The sequence below is a fragment of the Oncorhynchus masou genome, unplaced genomic scaffold (assembly GCF_036934945.1).
Source record: "Oncorhynchus masou masou isolate Uvic2021 unplaced genomic scaffold, UVic_Omas_1.1 unplaced_scaffold_3483, whole genome shotgun sequence".
Lineage (NCBI taxonomy): Eukaryota > Metazoa > Chordata > Actinopteri > Salmoniformes > Salmonidae > Oncorhynchus > Oncorhynchus masou.
Genome location: NW_027009891.1, coordinates 17,162 through 37,879, shown reverse-complemented (window position 1 = coordinate 37,879; position 20,718 = coordinate 17,162). Strand labels below are relative to the sequence as shown.

General features: G+C 46.6%; 1 pseudogene; it reads left to right on the top strand.

Annotated features, from left to right (window-relative positions):
* Positions 1–346: 346 nt before the first annotated feature.
* The window catches only part of LOC135534495 (periplakin-like), a 33,980-nt pseudogene continuing 13,608 nt past the window's right edge, over positions 347–20,718 (top strand).

The following is a 20,718-nucleotide window of genomic DNA, read 5'->3' as shown; positions in this document are numbered from 1 at the left end:
TAGAACTAACTGGTGTCTTCTCCCCTCAGATGGTCTGTATGGGGAGAGGGGTTCACACTGTCTTTCCCCATGATCCCTAGCAAACACATCTGATTTAAACTAATTGCGTTCTAAACTGAAGATCATGATTAGTTGATTATTGGAGTCAGGTGTGTTAGCTGGGGCCAAAGTGTGACACCAAACAGGCCCCAGAGGACTGGAGATGTCCATCCCAGGTCTGGAAAAACGCTTTGAAGAATGTTTTACTTGCAACGACAGTCATATATGGTTGTTTTGACCTACTTCGGTTGAATGCAATGACTGTAAGTCGCTCTGTATAAGTTAAATGACTAAAATGTAACTGTTGTCACCTCCTCATTCCAGGGCGCCCTCCTCTGAGCTGTCTGCACTGATTGAGAAGCTGCAGAAGAATGCTGACAAGGTGGAGAAGCTCATCCTTGAGACGGAGCAGAACCTCAACAAGGTAAAGAACCGCATCACACAGAACCTCATAGAACCATTTAGAACATCATAAAACCACACAGAACTGGATAGAATCTCAAAGATCATCATATAACATCGTAGAACCTCATAGAACTGCGTGGAACCACATAGAACCTCAGAACTACATAGAACCTCAAAGAAACACACAGAACTTCGTAGAACGTCACAGAATCTTCTGATACCTTTTGATAATGCAACAACAACAACATCCTATTGGTGGCTCTGGCAGACTGTTGGCAGTATCCTAATTGGCTCTGTGTGGCTCTCAATGTCTTTGACAATATCATATGAAAACCTTTGACTGCTCTGTGTTGTATCAGGATGTGAGTAAGATCAACGAGGGCAAGCAGCCTCTGTACCAGGACGACACCAACAAGCGCATCCTAAGCTCTCTGGAGCTGCTACAAGGCCTGGATGAGGACGCCGTCGACGCAAAACGCCTGCAGCACCCCCAGGCTGAGATGATAGAGCAGGAGTGAGTTATATTATCTAGTAGATATACCTACTGTACCTGTAGCCCCCAGACTGAGATGATAGAGCAGGAGTTATATTATCTAGTAGATATACCTACTGTACCTGTAGCCCCCAGGCTGAGATGATAGAGCAGGAGTGAGTTATATTATCTAGTAGATATACCTACTGTACCTGTAGCACCCCCAGGCTGAGATGATAGAGCAGGAGTGAGTTATATTATCTAGTAGATATACCTACTGTACCTGTAGCCCCCCCAGGCTGAGATGATAGAGCAGGAGTGAGTTATATTATCTAGTAGATATACCTACTGTACCTGTAGCCCCCCCAGGCTGAGATGATAGAGCAGGAGTGAGTTATATTATCTAGTAGATATACCTACTGTACCTGTAGCCCCCCCAGGCTGAGATGATAGAGCAGGAGTGAGTTATATTATCTAGTAGATATACCTACTGTACCTGCAGCACCCCCAGACTGAGATGATAGAGCAGGAGTTATATTATCTAGTAGATATACCTACTGTACCTGTAGCACCCCCAGACTGAGATGATAGAGCAGGAGTTATATTATCTAGTAGATATACCTACTGTACCTGTAGCCCCCAGGCTGAGATGATAGAGCAGGAGTTATATTATCTAGTAGATATACCTACTGTACCTGTAGCCCCCCAGGCTGAGATGATATGATAGAGCAGGAGTGAGTTATATTATCTAGTAGATATACCTACTGTACCTGCAGCACCACCAGGCTGAGATGATAGAGCAGGAGTGAGTTATATTATCTAGTAGATATACCTACTGTACCTGTAGCACCCCCCAGACTGAGATGATAGAGCAGGAGTTATATTATCTAGTAGATATACCTACTGTACCTGCAGCACCCCAGACTGAGATGATAGAGCAGGAGTGAGTTATATTATCTAGTAGATATACCTACTGTACCTGTAGCCCCCCAGACTGAGATGATAGAGCAGGAGTTATATTATCTAGTAGATATACCTACTGTACCTGCAGCCCCCCCAGGCTGAGATGATAGAGCAGGAGTTATATTATCTAGTAGATATACCTACTGTACCTGCAGCACCCCCAGACTGAGATGATAGAGCAGGAGTGAGTTATATTATCTAGTAGATATACCTACTGTACCTGCAGCACCACCAGACTGAGATGATAGAGCAGGAGTGAGTTATATTATCTAGTAGATATACCTACTGTACCTGTAGCACCCCCAGGCTGAGATGATAGAGCAGGAGTGAGTTATATTATCTATTAGATATACCTACTGTACCTGCAGCACCCCCAGACTGAGATGATAGAGCAGGAGTGAGTTATATTATCTAGTAGATATACCTACTGTACCTGTAGCCCCCCCAGGCTGAGATGATAGAGCAGGAGTGAGTTATATTATCTAGTAGATATACCTACTGTACCTGCAGCACCCCCAGGCTGAGATGATAGAGCAGGAGTTATATTATCTAGTAGATATACCTACTGTACCTGTAGCCCCCCAGGCTGAGATGATAGAGCAGGAGTTATATTATCTAGTAGATATACCTACTGTACCTGTAGCACCCCCAGACTGAGATGATAGAGCAGGAGTGAGTTATATTATCTAGTAGATATACCTACTGTACCTGTAGCCCCCCCCAGACTGAGATGATAGAGCAGGAGTTATATTATCTAGTAGATATACCTACTGTACCTGTAGCCCCCCAGGCTGAGATGATAGAGCAGGAGTTATATTATCTAGTAGATATACCTACTGTACCTGTAGCCTCCCCCAGACTGAGATGATAGAGCAGGAGTTATATTATCTAGTAGATATACCTACTGTACCTGTAGCCCCCAGACTGAGATGATAGAGCAGGAGTGAGTTATATTATCTAGTAGATATACCTACTGTACCTGTAGCCCCCCAGACTGAGATGATAGAGCAGGAGTGAGTTATATTATCTAGTAGATATACCTACTGTACCTGTAGCCCCCCAGACTGAGATGATAGAGCAGGAGTTATATTATCTAGTAGATATACCTACTGTACCTGCAGCACCCCCAGGCTGAGATGATAGAGCAGGAGTTATATTATCTAGTAGATATACCTACTGTACCTGCAGCACCCCCAGGCTGAGATGATAGAGCAGGAGTTATATTATCTAGTAGATATACCTACTGTACCTGTAGCCCCCCCAGGCTGAGATGATAGAGCAGGAGTGAGTTATATTATCTAGTAGATATACCTACTGTACCTGTAGCCCCCCCAGACTGAGATGATAGAGCAGGAGTGAGTTATATTATCTAGTAGATATACCTACTGTACCTGTAGCACCACCAGGCTGAGATGATAGAGCAGGAGTGAGTTATATTATCTAGTAGATATACCTACTGTACCTTTAGCACCCCCAGACTAAGATGATAGAGCAGGAGTGAGTTATATTATCTAGTAGATATACCTACTGTACCTGTAGCCCCCCCAGACTGAGATGATAGAGCAGGAGTTATATTATCTAGTAGATATACCTACTGTACCTGTAGCCCCCCAGACTGAGATGATAGAGCAGGAGTTATATTATCTAGTAGATATACCTACTGTACCTGTAGCCCCCCAGGCTGAGATGATAGAGCAGGAGTGAGTTATATTATCTAGTAGATATACCTACTGTACCTGCAGCACCCCCAGACTGAGATGATAGAGCAGGAGTTATATTATCTAGTAGATATACCTACTGTACCTGTAGCCCCCCCAGGCTGAGATGATAGAGCAGGAGTGAGTTATATTATCTAGTAGATATACCTACTGTACCTGTAGCCCCCCAGGCTGAGATGATAGAGCAGGAGTGAGTTATATTATCTAGTAGATATACCTACTGTACCTGTAGCCCCCCCAGGCTGAGATGATAGAGCAGGAGTGAGTTATATTATCTAGTAGATATACCTACTGTACCTGCAGCCCCCCCAGGCTGAGATGATAGAGCAGGAGTTATATTATCTAGTAGATATACCTACTGTACCTGTAGCCCCCCCAGACTGAGATGATAGAGCAGGAGTTATATTATCTAGTAGATATACCTACTGTACCTGCAGCCCCCCCAGACTGAGATGATAGAGCAGGAGTGAGTTATATTATCTAGTAGATATACCTACTGTACCTGTAGCCCCCCAGGCTGAGATGATAGAGCAGGAGTGAGTTATATTATCTAGTAGATATACCTACTGTACCTGCAGCCCCCAGGCTGAGATGATAGAGCAGGAGTTATATTATCTAGTAGATATACCTACTGTACCTGTAGCACCCCCAGGCTGAGATGATAGAGCAGGAGTGAGTTATATTATCTAGTAGATATACCTACTGTACCTGTAGCACCCCCAGACTGAGATGATAGAGCAGGAGTGAGTTATATTATCTAGTAGATATACCTACTGTACCTGTAGCCCCCAGACTGAGATGATAGAGCAGGAGTGAGTTATATTATCTAGTAGATATACCTACTGTACCTGTAGCCCCCCCAGGCTGAGATGATAGAGCAGGAGTGAGTTATATTATCTAGTAGATATACCTACTGTACCTGTAGCACCCCCAGACTGAGATGATAGAGCAGGAGTGAGTTATATTATCTAGTAGATATACCTACTGTACCTGTAGCCCCCCCAGGCTGAGATGATAGAGCAGGAGTGAGTTATATTATCTAGTAGATATACCTACTGTACCTGCAGCCCCCCCAGGCTGAGATGATAGAGCAGGAGTTATATTATCTAGTAGATATACCTACTGTACCTGCAGCCCCCCCAGACTGAGATGATAGAGCAGGAGTTATATTATCTAGTAGATATACCTACTGTACCTGTAGCCCCCAGGCTGAGATGATAGAGCAGGAGTTATATTATCTAGTAGATATACCTACTGTACCTGTAGCCCCCCAGGCTGAGATGATAGAGCAGGAGTTATATTATCTAGTAGATATACCTACTGTACCTGTAGCCCCCCAGGCTGAGATGATAGAGCAGGAGTTATATTATCTAGTAGATATACCTACTGTACCTGTAGCACCACCAGGCTGAGATGATAGAGCAGGAGTGAGTTATATTATCTAGTAGATATACCTACTGTACCTGTAGCCCCCCCAGGCTGAGATGATAGAGCAGGAGTGAGTTATATTATCTAGTAGATATACCTACTGTACCTGTAGCACCACCAGGCTGAGATGATAGAGCAGGAGTTATATTATCTAGTAGATATACCTACTGTACCTGTAGCCCCCCCAGGCTGAGATGATAGAGCAGGAGTTATATTATCTAGTAGATATACCTACTGTACCTGTAGCCCCCCCAGACTGAGATGATAGAGCAGGAGTTATATTATCTAGTAGATATACCTACTGTACCTGTAGCCCCCAGACTGAGATGATAGAGCAGGAGTGAGTTATATTATCTAGTAGATATACCTACTGTACCTGTAGCCCCCAGGCTGAGATGATAGAGCAGGAGTTATATTATCTAGTAGATATACCTACTGTACCTGTAGCCCCCAGGCTGAGATGATAGAGCAGGAGTGAGTTATATTATCTAGTAGATATACCTACTGTACCTGTAGCCCCCAGACTGAGATGATAGAGCAGGAGTTATATTATCTAGTAGATATACCTACTGTACCTGTAGCCCCCCCAGGCTGAGATGATAGAGCAGGAGTTATATTATCTAGTAGATATACCTACTGTACCTGTAGCCCCCCCAGGCTGAGATGATAGAGCAGGAGTGAGTTATATTATCTAGTAGATATACCTACTGTACCTGTAGCCCCCCAGGCTGAGATGATAGAGCAGGAGTGAGTTATATTATCTAGTAGATATACCTACTGTACCTGTAGCACCACCAGACTGAGATGATAGAGCAGGAGTGAGTTATATTATCTAGTAGATATACCTACTGTACCTGTAGCCCCCCAGGCTGAGATGATAGAGCAGGAGTGAGTTATATTATCTAGTAGATATACCTACTGTACCTGTAGCACCCCCAGGCTGAGATGATAGAGCAGGAGTGAGTTATATTATCTAGTAGATATACCTACTGTACCTGTAGCCCCCCCAGACTGAGATGATAGAGCAGGAGTGAGTTATATTATCTAGTAGATATACCTACTGTACCTGTAGCACCACCAGACTGAGATGATAGAGCAGGAGTGAGTTATATTATCTAGTAGATATACCTACTGTACCTGCAGCCCCCCCAGGCTGAGATGATAGAGCAGGAGTGAGTTATATTATCTAGTAGATATACCTACTGTACCTGTAGCCCCCCCAGGCTGAGATGATAGAGCAGGAGTTATATTATCTAGTAGATATACCTACTGTACCTGCAGCACCACCAGGCTGAGATGATAGAGCAGGAGTGAGTTATATTATCTAGTAGATGTAATACACTGATACACTGAAGCGATAAGGCACAAGGGGGCCTGGACACCGCCCTTAGCCGTGGTATATTGACCATATATCACAAACCCCGAGGTTCCTTATTTCTATTATAAACTGGTTACCAATGTAATTAGAGCAGTAAAAATACATGTTTTGTCATACCTGTGGTATATGGTCTGATGTACCACGGCTGTCAGCCAATCAGCATCCAGGGCTGGAACCACCCATTTTGTAATAGATGGTATACCCTCTTTAGCTCGAACCTGAGCTCCACTCACTCCACTGTTGAGTTTTAACTAACCCTGTGTCGTCACCCTGTGTCGTCACCCTGTGTCGTCTCCTCCAGTATGAAGCAGCTGAGAGTGAGACTAAGGAAGCTGAGAGAGGACCACGACCGCATCTACCACCTGACCCGTTCTGAGGGCCTGCCGAGCGTCAACTGGGGCAGGATCATAGAGGAGAAACAGGTGAGGGACACACACACCACACACCACACACACCACACCACACACACACACACGACACACACACACACACACACACACACGAACACACACACACACACACACACGAACACACACACGAACACACACACACACACACAAACACACACACACACACACGAACACACACACACACACACAGGCTTGGATATGTATACACACAGTTTACGCACACCATAACATAAACGTAATGTCTTTCTTCTTCCGACCAGGGCAACCTGAGCAACAAGGGTTTTGGTCAGGACCTGCCCACCATAGAGAACGAGGTGGAGGAACACAACATCTTTCACAGTGAGGTGGAGGCTCTGGCCCCTCACATCTCAGCCAGCGACGACAAGGTAGGACTAACAACCAGCGTAGAAACGACCTGATACGTTGTGTTTTATACTCAGTCATTTACCAGTCTCCTATCCAGGAAGATAACCATGGCTTTATTTATGGCCCACATACCTGACAACAACAACAACAACCACAACAACAACAACAACAACCACTCTGAAAGTTCCAGTTCTCAGAAAACAAACTCTCTCCGTTCTGCTCTCTCTCTCACTCTCACACTCTCTCCTTTCTGCTCTCTCCTCTCACTCTCACGCTCTCTCCTTTCTGCTCTCTCCTCTCACTCTCACGCTCTCTCCTTTCTGCTCTCTCTCCCTCTCTCACGCTCTCTCCTTTCTGCTCTCTCTCTCACTCACACACTCTCTCTGTCTCCTCTCATTCTCTCTCTCTCTCTCTCTCTCTTCTCTCTCTCTCTCTCTCTCTCTCTCTCTGTCTCCTCTCATTCTGTCTCCTCTTGTTCTCTCTCTCTGTCTCCTCTTGTTCTCTCTCTCTCTCTCTCTATCTCTCTCTTTGTCTCCTCTCATCCTCTCTGTCTACTCTCTCTCTTTGTCTCCTCTCATTCTCTCTGTCTACTCTCTCTCTTTGTCTCCTTTCATTCTCCCTGTCTATTCTCTCTCTTTGCTCTTTGTCTCCTCTCGTTCTCTCTGTCTCGCTCTCGCTCTCTCTCTCTCGCTCTCTCTCTTTGTCTCCTCTTGTTCTCTCTGTCTCCTCTCTCTCTCTCTCTCTCTCTCTCTCTCTCTCTCTCTCTCTCTCTCTCTCTCTCTCTCTCTCTCTCTCTCTCTCTCTCCCTCTCTAGGACTCTGCCAGTGCCCTCCAGCTGAAGTACAACAAGCTCCTGGTAAGATTGACTTTAATAATGACTTCATCTGAAGCATGGACTCAGGGAGAGCTTGAGGAGTGTGTATGCATGTACAGTAGCTCTATGTGAGTTCTACACCTGCAGTACCATGCTATGTGTACCAGTGTCTGTGTCTGTACCTGTGTCTGTGTCTGTACCTGTGTCTGTACCTGTACCTGTGTCTGTGTCTGTACCTGTGTCTGTACCTGTACCTGTGTCTGTCTCTGTACCTGTACCCGTGTCTGTACCTGTGTATGTGTCTGTGTCTGTACCTGTGTCTGTACCTGTGTCTGTACCTGTCTCTGTACCTGTACCCGTGTCTGTGTCTGTCTCTGTACCTGTACCCGTGTCTGTGTCTGTACCTGTGTCTGTGTCTGTGTGTGTCTGTGTCTGTACCTGTGTCTGTACCTGTGTCTGTACCTGTGTCTGTGTCTGTGTCTGTGTCTGTGTCTGTACCTGTGTCTGTGTCTGTGTGTGTCTGTGTCTGTACCTGTGTCTGTACCTGTGTCTGTACCTGTGTCTGTACCTGTCTCTGTACCTGTACCCGTGTCTGTGTCTGTCTCTGTACCTGTACCCGTGTCTGTGTCTGTACCTGTGTCTGTGTCTGTGTGTGTCTGTGTCTGTGTCTGTGTCCGTGTGTACAAAGTGTTTTATCCAGTTCCAGTCTATAGTAACTATCTCTCCCCAGGCCAGTTCCAGTCTATAGTAACTATCTCTCCCCAGGCCAGTTCCAGTCTATAGTAACTATCTCTCCTCTCCCTCCCCAGGCCAGTTCCAGTCTATAGTAACTATCTCTCCTCTCTCTCCCCAGGCCAGTTCCAGTCTATAGTAACTATCTCTCCCCAGGCCAGTTCCAGTCTATAGTAACTATCTCTCCTCTCCCCTCCCCAGGCCAGTTCCAGTCTATAGTAACTATCTCTCCTCTCTCTCCCCAGGCCAGTTCCAGTCTATAGTAACTATCTCTCCTCTCTCTCCCCAGGCCAGTTCCAGTCTATAGTAACTATCTCTCCTCTCTCTCCCCAGGCCAGTTCCAGTCTATAGTAACTATCTCTCCCAGGCCAGTTCCAGTCTATAGTAACTATCTCTCCCCAGGCCAGTTCCAGTCTATAGTAACTATCTCTCCTCTCCCTCTCCAGGCCAGTTCCAGTCTATAGTAACTATCTCTCCTCTCTCTCTCCAGGCCAGTTCCAGTGCTCGACAGCGCCACCTGTTGAGCCTGCGCGACCCATGCAGCGCTGCACTAATGAGCTGTACTGGATGGACCAGCAGGCAGGGGAGAGGATCAACTATGACTGGAGCGATACTAACCTGGACTACCCTGCACGTCACAGACAGTATGAGGTAGAGAGGCACACGCACACACACACACACACACACACACACACACACACACACACACACACACACACACACACACACACACACACACACACACACACACACACACACACACACACACACACACACACACACACACACACTCCTTCAGCTGCACTGACAGAGTAATACATTCAGGGTGTTATCTGGCACCTGATCCTGCACGTTATCTTACACCTGATCCTACACGTTATCTGACACCTGATCCTACACGTTATCTGACACCTGATCCTACATGTTATCTGACACCTGATCCTACACGTTATCTGACACCTGATCCTACACGTTATCTGACACCTGATCCTACACGTTATCTGACACCTGATCCTGCACGTTATCTGACACCTGATCCTACACTTTATCTGACACCTGATCCTACACGTTATCTGACACCTGATCCTACACGTTATCTGACACCTGATCCTGCATGTTATCTGACACCTGATCCTGCATGTTATCTGACACCTGATCCTACACGTTATCTGACACCTGATCCTACACGTTATCTGACACCTGATCCTACACGTTATCTGACACCTGATCCTACACGTTATCTGACACATGATCCTACACGTTATCTGACACCTGATCCTACACGTTATCTGACACCTGATCCTACACGTTATCTGACACCTGATCCTACACGTTACGTGTGTTGGAACGTATAGAGAGACTTGTATCTCTTTTAAATCTCCCACCAGAACTTCATCAGTAAGTGTCTGGAGTCCAAGGAGGCCACTGTCACCAAGCTGAATGATGATGGAGATAAACTCATCGCTACCAACCATCCTGGCAAGAATGTTATTGAGGTACACACACACACACACACACACACACACACACATAAACACATATCTACTGACCATCCTGGCAAGAATGTTATTGTGGTACACACACACACACACACACACACACACACACACACACACACACATAAACACATATCTACTGACCATCCTGGCAAGAATGTTATTGAGGTACACACACACAAACACATAAACACATCTCTACTGACCATCCTGGCAAGAATGTTATTGAGGTACACACACACACACACACACACATGCACACACACATCTCTACTGACCATCCTGGGATGAATGTCATTGAGGTACACTTCATTTATCCTCTATCATTCTACTATTGGGGCAAATCCTAACTTCCACTTTAGTCAATGTTGACTTAAGTCATGCCTTGATGTCAATGGGAGACTAAGGTCAAATCAGCCTATTTTAGTAGAAGTTAGGATTCACCTTACTGAGATTAAAATCCTCAACAATGAATGTGAATGAAAAGCAGCAAACAGACAGTGATGTAACGGAACTGGACTCCCACCTGTCAGGCTCATATGGAGGCTGTGCATGCAGACTGGAAGGAGTACCTGAACCTGCTCATCTGCGAGGAGAACCACCTGAAACACATGGACGAATACCACAAGGTGATTAGTATACCCTGACCTGACCTTAACCCTGACACCACCTGAAACACATGGAGTAATACCACAAGGTGATTAGTATACCCTGACCTGACCTTAACCCTGATACCACCTGAAACACATGGACGAATACCACAAGGTGATTAGTATACCCTGACCTGACCTTAACCCTGATACCACCTGAAACACATGGACGAATACCACAAGGTGATTAGTATACCCTGACCTGACCTTAACCCTGATACCACCTGAAACACATGGACGAATACCACAAGGTGATTAGTATACCCTGACCTGACCTGACCTTAACCCTGATACCACCTGAAACACATGGACGAATACCACAAGGTGATTAGTATACCCTGACCTGACCTTAACCCTGATACCACCTGAAACACATGGACGAATACCACAAGATGATTAGTATACCCTGACCTGACCTTAACCCTGATACCACCTGAAACACATGGACGAATACCACAAGGTGATTAGTATACCCTGACCTGACCTTAACCCTGATACCACCTGAAACACATGGACGAATACCACAAGGTGATTAGTATACCCTGACCTGACCTTAACCCTGATACCACCTGAAACACATGGACGAATACCACAAGGTGATTAGTATACCCTGACCTGACCTTAACCCTGATACCACCTCAAACACATGGACGAATACCACAAGGTGATTAGTATACCCTGACCTGACCTTAACCCTGATACCACCTGAAACACATGGACGAATACCACAAGGTGATTAGTATACCCTGACCTGACCTTAACCCTGATACCACCTGAAACACATGGACGAATACCACAAGGTGATTAGTATACCCTGACCTGACCTTAACCCTGATACCACCTGAAACACATGGACGAATACCACAAGGTGATTAGTATACCCTGACCTGACCTTAACCCTGATACCACCTGAAACACATGGACGAATACCACAAGGTGATTAGTATACCCTGACCTTAACCCTGATACCACCTGAAACACATGGACGAATACCACAAGGTGATTAGTATACCCTGACCTGACCTTAACCCTGATACCACCTGAAACACATGGACGAATACCACAAGGTGATTAGTATACCCTGACCTGACCTTAACCCTGATACCACCTGAAACACATGGACGAATACCACAAGGTGATTAGTATATCCTGACCTTAACCCTGATACCACCTGAAACACATGGACGAATACCACAAGGTGATTAGTATACCCTGACCTGACCTTAACCCTGATACCACCTGAAACACATGGACGAATACCACAAGGTGATTAGTATACCCTGACCTGACCTTAACCCTGATACCACCTGAAACACATGGACGAATACCACAAGGTGATTAGTATACCCTGACCTGACCTTAACCCTGATACCACCTGAAACACATGGACGAATACCACAAGGTGATTAGTATACCCTGACCTGACCTTAACCCTGACACCACCTGAAACACATGGACGAATACCACAAGGTGATTAGTATACCCTGACCTGACCTTAACCCTGATACCACCTGAAACACATGGACGAATACCACAAGGTGATTAGTATACCCTGACCTTAACCCTGATACCACCTGAAACACATGGACGAATACCACAAGGTGATTAGTATACCCTGACCTGACCTTAACCCTGATACCACCTGAAACACATGGACGAATACCACAAGGTGATTAGTATACCCTGACCTTAACCCTGATACCACCTGAAACACATGGACGAATACCACAAGGTGATTAGTATACCCTGACCTGACCTTAACCCTGATACCACCTGAAACACATGGACGAATACCACAAGGTGATTAGTATACCCTGACCTGACCTTAACCCTGATACCACCTGAAACACATGGACGACTACCACAAGGTGATTAGTATACCCTGACCTGACCTTAACCCTGATACCACCTGAAACACATGGAGTAATACCACAAGGTGATTAGTATACCCTGACCTGACCTTAACCCTGATACCACCTGAAACACATGGACGAATACCACAAGGTGATTAGTATACCCTGACCTGACCTGACCTTAACCCTGATACCACCTGAAACACATGGACGAATACCACAAGGTGATTAGTATACCCTGACCTGACCTTAACCCTGATACCACCTCAAACACATGGACGAATACCACAAGGTGATTAGTATACCCTGACCTGACCTTAACCCTGATACCACCTCAAACACATGGACGAATACCACAAGGTGATTAGTATACCCTGACCTGACCTTAACCCTGATACCACCTGAAACACATGGACGAATACCACAAGGTGATTAGTATACCCTGACCTGACCTTAACCCTGATACCACCTGAAACACATGGACGAATACCACAAGGTGATTAGTATACCCTGACCTGACCTTAACCCTGATACCACCTGAAACACATGGACGAATACCACAAGGTGATTAGTATACCCTGACCTGACCTTAACCCTGATACCACCTGAAACACATGGACGAATACCACAAGGTGTTTAGTATACCCTGACCTGACCTTAACCCTGATACCACCTCAAACACATGGACGAATACCACAAGGTGATTAGTATACCCTGACCTGACCTTAACCCTGATACCACCTGAAACACATGGACGAATACCACAAGGTGATTAGTATACCCTGACCTGACCTTAACCCTGATACCACCTGAAACACATGGACGAATACCACAAGGTGATTAGTATACCCTGACCTGACCTTAACCCTGATACCACCTGAAACACATGGACGAATACCACAAGGTGATTAGTATACCCTGACCTGACCTGACCTTAACCCTGATACCACCTGAAACACATGGACGAATACCACAAGGTGATTAGTATACCCTGACCTGACCTGACCTTAACCCTGATACCACCTGAAACACATGGACGAATACCACAAGGTGATTAGTATACCCTGACCTGACCTTAACCCTGATACCACCTGAAACACATGGACGAATACCACAAGGTGATTAGTATACCCTGACCTGACCTTAACCCTGATACCACCTCAAACACATGGACGAATACCACAAGGTGATTAGTATACCCTGACCTGACCTTAACCCTGACACCACCTGAAACGTACGGACCACAACCACAAGGTGATTAGTATACCCTGACCTGACCTTAACCCTGATACCACCTGAAACACATGGACGAATACCACAAGGTGATTAGTATACCCTGACCTGACCTTAACCCTGATACCACCTGAAACACATGGACGAATACCACAAGGTGATTAGTATACCCTGACCTGACCTTAACCCTGATACCACCTGAAACACATGGACGAATACCACAAGGTGATTAGTATACCCTGACCTGACCTTAACCCTGATACCACCTGAAACGTACGGATCACAACCACAAGGTGAGTCGCAGCAACAAGTACTCAGAAATCATCAGTTGAAGAAATCCTGAATGTTTGAACAGGGTCACTAGATGTTGACAGGCTTGTGTACCAGCATGTGTTGTACAAAGCAACAGCTTCTGAGTGAGACTTGTCGTGGTACGTCAACAGAGTTGGTTCAGGCAGAGACCGACTGGCTGCCGGTCGAACTTTGTGTAAATAGACCACTGCTTTCAGTGATGTCGTTACAGTGTTTTTCCTGCCGGTGTCTGTTTTCTCTCTAGTTCCACAAAGAGGCCCGGGACACCAGGACCTTCTGAAGAGGATGGACAAAGAGGTGGACCAGAAGTACAAACCAGAGTTCAAGGACATGTACCAGATGGAGAGCCTCATCAGAGACCTGGACGTGAGTGGGCTTTACAACTACAATGGTTTAGTAGCAGTGGGCTTTACACGGCTGTAGTTTACTGAGAGTGGGCTTTACAACTACAATGGTTTAGTAGCAGTGGGCTTTACACGACTGTAGTTTACTGAGAGTGTGCTTTACACTACTATAGTTTACTGAGAGTGGGCTTTACACTACTGTAGTTTACTGAGAGTGGGTTTTACAACTACAATGGTTTACTAGCAGTGGGCTTTACACGACTGTAGTTTACTGAGAGTGGGCTTTACACTACTGTAGTTTACTGAGAGTGGGCTTTACACTACTGTAGTTTACTGAGAGTGGGCTTTACACTACTGTAGTTTACTGAGAGTGAGCTTTACACTACTGTAGTTTACTAGCAGTGGGCTTTACACTACTGTAGTTTACTAGCAGTGGGCTTTACACGACTGTAGTTTACTGAGAGTGGGCTTTACACTACTGTAGTGTACTGAGAGTGGGCTTTACACTACTGTAGTTTACTGAGAGTGGGCTTTACACTAGTGTAGTTTACTGAGAGTGGGCTTTACACTACTGTAGTTTACTGAGAGTGGGCTTTACACGACTGTAGTTTACTGAGAGTGTGCTTTACACTACTATAGTTTACTGAGAGTGGGCTTTACACTACTGTAGTTTACTAACAGTGGGCTTTACACTTGTGTAGTTTACTAGCAGTGGGCTTTACACTACTGTAGTTTACTGAGAGTGTGCTTTACACTACTATAGTTTACTGAGAGTGGGCTTTACACTACTATAGTTTACTGAGAGTGGGCTTTACACTGGTGTAGTTTACTGAGAGTGTGCTTTACACTACTATAGTTTACTGAGAGTGGGCTTTACACTACTGTAGTTTACTGAGAGTGGGCTTTACACTACTGTAGTTTACTAACAGTGGGCTTTACACTAGTGTAGTTTACTGAGAGTGGGCTTTACACTACTGTAGTTTACTGAGAGTGGGCTTTACACTGGTGTAGTTTACTGAGAGTGGGCTTTACACTACTGTAGTTTACTAACAGTGGGCTTTACACTACTGTAGTTTACTGAGAGTGGGCTTTACACTACTGTAGTTTACTAACAGTGGGCTTTACACTAGTGTAGTTTACTAGCAGTGGGCTTTACACTACTGTAGTTTACTAGCAGTGGGCTTTACACTACTGTAGTTTACTACAAGTCTCGGGGGCAGATCTGTTTCTGCTTCAGTCAAACAATGACAAGCTGTTGGATAAAGCAGAGACAATTCTTTGGTCTGTCAGTTCTGTCTGCTCATCAGGCTGGTTTCTAAACTCCTAACTCAATCAAGAACATTTACATTTTGCAGGACCAGGCGAAGGCCATGGACCACTTTGATGAGCGTGTGAAGGCTCTGGAGAAGCGCAGTCTACAGGTTCTCCCCCTCCAGTTCCGCAGGAACACCCCTCAAGCTGCTCCCCGTCGAGGCGCTGTGTGAGTTCGACACTGACGAGGTAAACCTTTACACCTGGACACCTCCACTACTTTACCTCACCCTGTGTGAGAGACACTGACGAGGTCAAACTTTACACCTGGACACCTCCACTACTTTACCTCACCCTGTGTGAGAGACACTGACGAGGTCAAACTTTACACCTGGACACCTCCGCTACTTTACCTCACCCTGTGTGAGACGCTGACGAGGTCAAACTTTACACCTGGACACCTCCACTACTTTACCTCACCCTGTGTGAGAGACACTGACGAGGTCAAACTTTACACCTGGACACCTCCACTACTTTACCTCACCCTGTGTGAGACGCTGATGAGGTCAAACTTTACACCTGGACACCTCCACTACTTGAACTCACCCTGTGAGAGACGCTGATGAGGTCAAACTTTACACCTGGACATCTCCACTACTTTAACTCACCCTGTGAGAGATGCTGATGAGGTCAAACTTTACACCTGGACACCTCCACTACTTTAACTCACCCTGTGAGAGACACTGATGAGGTCAAACTTTACACCTGGACACCTCCACTACTTTAACTCACCCTGTGAGAGACACTGATGAGGTCAAACTTTACACCTGGACACCTCCACTACTTTAACTCACCCTGTGAAAGATGCTGATGAGGTCAAACTTTACACCTGGACACCTCCACTACTTTACCTCTCCCTGTGTGAGACACTGACGAGGTCAAACTTTACACCTGGACACCTCCACTACTTTACCTCTCCCTGTGTGTGAGAGACACTGACGAGGTAAACCTGGATATGCCACCACCCTACTCTAGTTTCAGACTGATACCTTGTCCACCATGCTCCTCCACACGCTTCTTCATGACAATCATTCTAGCTTTTCTCTCCTCCTTTCCCCCTTCTCTCCTTCCTCACTATCTCTCCCTTCTACCCCTCTCTCTCCATCTTCCCCCTCTCTCCTTCCTCACTATCTCTACCTTCTACCACCTCTCTCTCCTTCTTCCCCCCTCTCTCCTTCCTCACTATCTCTACCTTCTACCACCTCTCTCTCCTTCTTCCCCCTCTCTCCTTCTTCCCCTCTCTTTCTCCTTCCTCACTATCTCTACCTTCTACCACCTCTCTCTCCTTCTTCCCCCCCTCTCTCCTTCTTCCCCCTCTCTTTCTCCTTCCTCACTATCTCTACCTTCTACCACCTCTCTATCCTTCTTCCCCCTCTCTCCTTCCCCTCTCTCTCCCTTCTTCCCCCTCTCTCCTTCTACCCCTCTCTCTCTCCTTCCTCACTATCTCTACCTTCTACCACCTCTCTATCCTTCTTCCCCCTCTCTCCTTCTTCCTCACTATCTCTACCTTCTACCACCCTCTCTCTCCTTCTTCCCCCTCTCTCCTTCTTCCCCCTCTCTCCTTCCCTCTCTCTCCTTCTTCCCCCTCTCTCCTTCTTCCCCTCTCTCTCCCTTCTTCCCCCTCTCTATCCTTCTTCCCCCTCTCTCCTTCTTCCCTCTCTCTCTCCTTCCTCACTATCTCTCCCATCTACCCCTCTCTCACCCTTCTTCCCCCCCTCTCCATCTTCCCCTCTCTCTCCGTCTTCCCCCTCTCTCTCCTTCTTCCCCCTCTCTCCATCTTCCCTCTCTCACTGCTTTACCCCCCTGTCTCTCTCCCCCCTCACTGCTTTACCCCCTGTCTCTCTTCCCCCTCCCCCCTCACTGCTTTACCCCCTGTCTCTCTTCCCCCCCCTCCCCCCTCACTGCTTTACCCCCTGTCTCTCTTTCCCCCCCTCACTGCTTTACCCCCTGTCTCTCTCCCCCCCCTCACTGCTTTACCCCCTGTCTCTCTTGCCCCCCCTCACTGCTTTACCCCCTGTCTCTCTTCCCCCCCTCCCTCACTGCTTTACCCCCTGTCTCTCTTCCCCCCCTCCCCCTCACTGCTTTACCCCCTGTCTCTCTTTCCCCCCCTCACTGCTTTACCCCCTGTCTCTCTTCCCCCCTCACTGCTTTACCCCCCTGTCTCTCTTGCCCCCCCTCACTGCTTTACCCCCTGTCTCTCTTCCCCCCCTCACTGCTTTACCCCCCTGTCTCTCTTGCCCCCCCCCTCACTGCTTTACCCCCTGTCTCTCTTCCCCCCCTCCCTCACTGCTTTACCCCCTGTCTCTCTTCCCTCCCTCCCCCTCACTGCTTTACCCCCTGTCTCTCTCTCCTTTTCTGTCTCCAGTGATTCTCTAATCTCTATGTGCGGTGTGTTTTTCTGTTATCATGACCAAGCACGACCTGACTGCACCACCATCTTCTCCTCTCTCCTCTGGTTCCTCCTCCTCTCATCCTCCTTCACTCTCACTCCTTCCATTCTGGTCCCCTGAATGCGGTGTTGTGTTGTAATGTATTTAAATCTTTTAAGAGGCCTGTGCTCTCTGCATCTTATTTAAGCCTTCAGGGGATCAGCCACAAGCTGGGGGGTTAGGAGTGGATTTGGAGAGCTGGAGAGGGGGGTGTGCGTGGCGCAGTTGAGAGAGCTCTTAAGATTTAGGAACAGGATCAAACGGTGAGAGGAAACGCAGTGTTGTGTTATGAACTCTAATTTACTAACTAGGGCTTAGTGTTTCCCTGGTCAGGTCATGTGATCGGGTCATGTGGTCGGGTCATGTGGTCGGGTCATGTGGTCAGGAAAAGCTAAGGGCCTTATCCAAAGTGGTTCAGTGAGTGAACCTCTATTTGTGTTCTGGTTCTTCCATACCAGATCAGCGAGTGAAACTCTGTGTAATGTTTTGGTTGTCCATCCCAGGGTCAGATCCTGCGTGGAGAGAGGTACACCCTCCTGAGTAACAAGGGGCCCAAGTGGGAGGTGAAGGACGCGGCCGGGCGTAAACTGACGGCTCCGGGGCCTGCTTCATGGTCCCCCCACAGACCCAGAGTCTGTCGCCGTCTCCAACAGGTAAGTGTGTTTGTTACGGGGTAGGGTGGAGAGGTGTGTGTGTGTTATGGGGGTAGGGTGGAGAGGTGTGTGTGTGTGTTATGGGGTACATGTGCCTGTGATTGTGTAACGGTGTACTTGTACACTGTGTAACAGGGTTTGTTGTTTCCCGAGACGGTGTACTTGTAAACTGTGTAACAGGGTCTGTTGTTTCCGAGACGGTGTACTTGTACACTGTGTAACAGGGCCTGTTGTTTCCCGAGACGGTGTACTTGTACACTGTGTAACAGGGCCTGTTGTTTCCCGAGACGGTGTACTTGTACACTGTTTAACAGGGTCTGTTGTTTCCCGAGACGGTGTACTTGTACACTGTTTAACAGGGTCTGTTGTTTCCCGAGACGGTGTACTTGTAAACTGTGTAACAGGGTCTGTTGTTTCCGAGACGGTGTACTTGTACACTGTGTAACAGGGACTGTTGTTTCCCGAGACGGTGTACTTGTACACTGTGTAACAGGGCCTGTTGTTTCCCGAGACGGTGTACTTGTACACTGTTTAACAGGGTCTGTTGTTTCCCGAGACGGTGTACTTGTAAACTGTGTAACAGGGTCTGTTGTTTCCCGAACAGGGTCTGTTGTTTCCCGAGACGGTGTACTTGTACACTGTGTAACAGGGTCTGTTGTTTCCCGAGACGGTGTACTTGTACACTGTTTAACAGGGTCTGTTGTTTCCCGAGACGGTGTACTTGTACACTGTTTAACAGGGTCTGTTGTTTCCCGAGACGGTGTACTTGTACACTGTGTAACAGGGTCTGTTGTTTCCCGGGACGGTGTACTTGTACACTGTGTAACAGGGTCTGTTGTGTGTCTCCAGTCTGGCCGGCCAGCAGAAGGGTATTAAGATGAAGGTGTCTGGCAGTAAGACCACCCTGGTCAAACGCCTGGAGGAACTGAAGAAAGACGGCTCCGCTGGCTCTGGTAGGTACTGCTATGTCATGGTATGTCATGGTATGTCATGTCATGGTATGTCGTGTTATGTCATGGTATGTTATGTCATGGTATGTCATGTTATGTCATGTCATGTTATGGTATGGTATGTCATGGTATGTCATGTTATGTCATGTCATGTTATGGTATGGTATGTCATGGTATGTCATGGTATGTCATGTCATGGTATGTCGTGTTATGTCATGGTATGTCATGGTATGTCATGTCATGGTATGTCGTGTTATGTCATGGTATGTCATGGTATGTCATGGTATGTCATGGTATGTCATGTCATGGTATGTCATGTCATGGTATGTCATGGTATGTTATGTCATGGTATGTCATGGTATGTCATGGTATGTTATGGTATGTCATGGTATGTCGTGGTATGTTATGTTATGTCATGGTATGTTATGGTATGTCATGGTATGTCATGGTATGTTATGTCATGTTATGATATGTTATGTCATGTTATGTCATGGTATGTCATGTTATGTCCCTGTCTCAATCTCTGAATGCTCGGCTATGAGAAGCTAACTGACTTTTAACTTCTGAGGTGCTGACCTGTTGCTACCCTCTATAACAGGCGTCTCCAGACCTGTTGCTACCCTCTATAACAGGGGTCTCCAGACCTGTTGCTACCCTCTATAACAGGGGTCTCCAGACCTGTTGCTACCCTCTATAACAGGGGTCTCCAGACCTGTTGCTACCCTCTATAACAGGCGTCTCCAGACCTGTTGCTACCCTCTA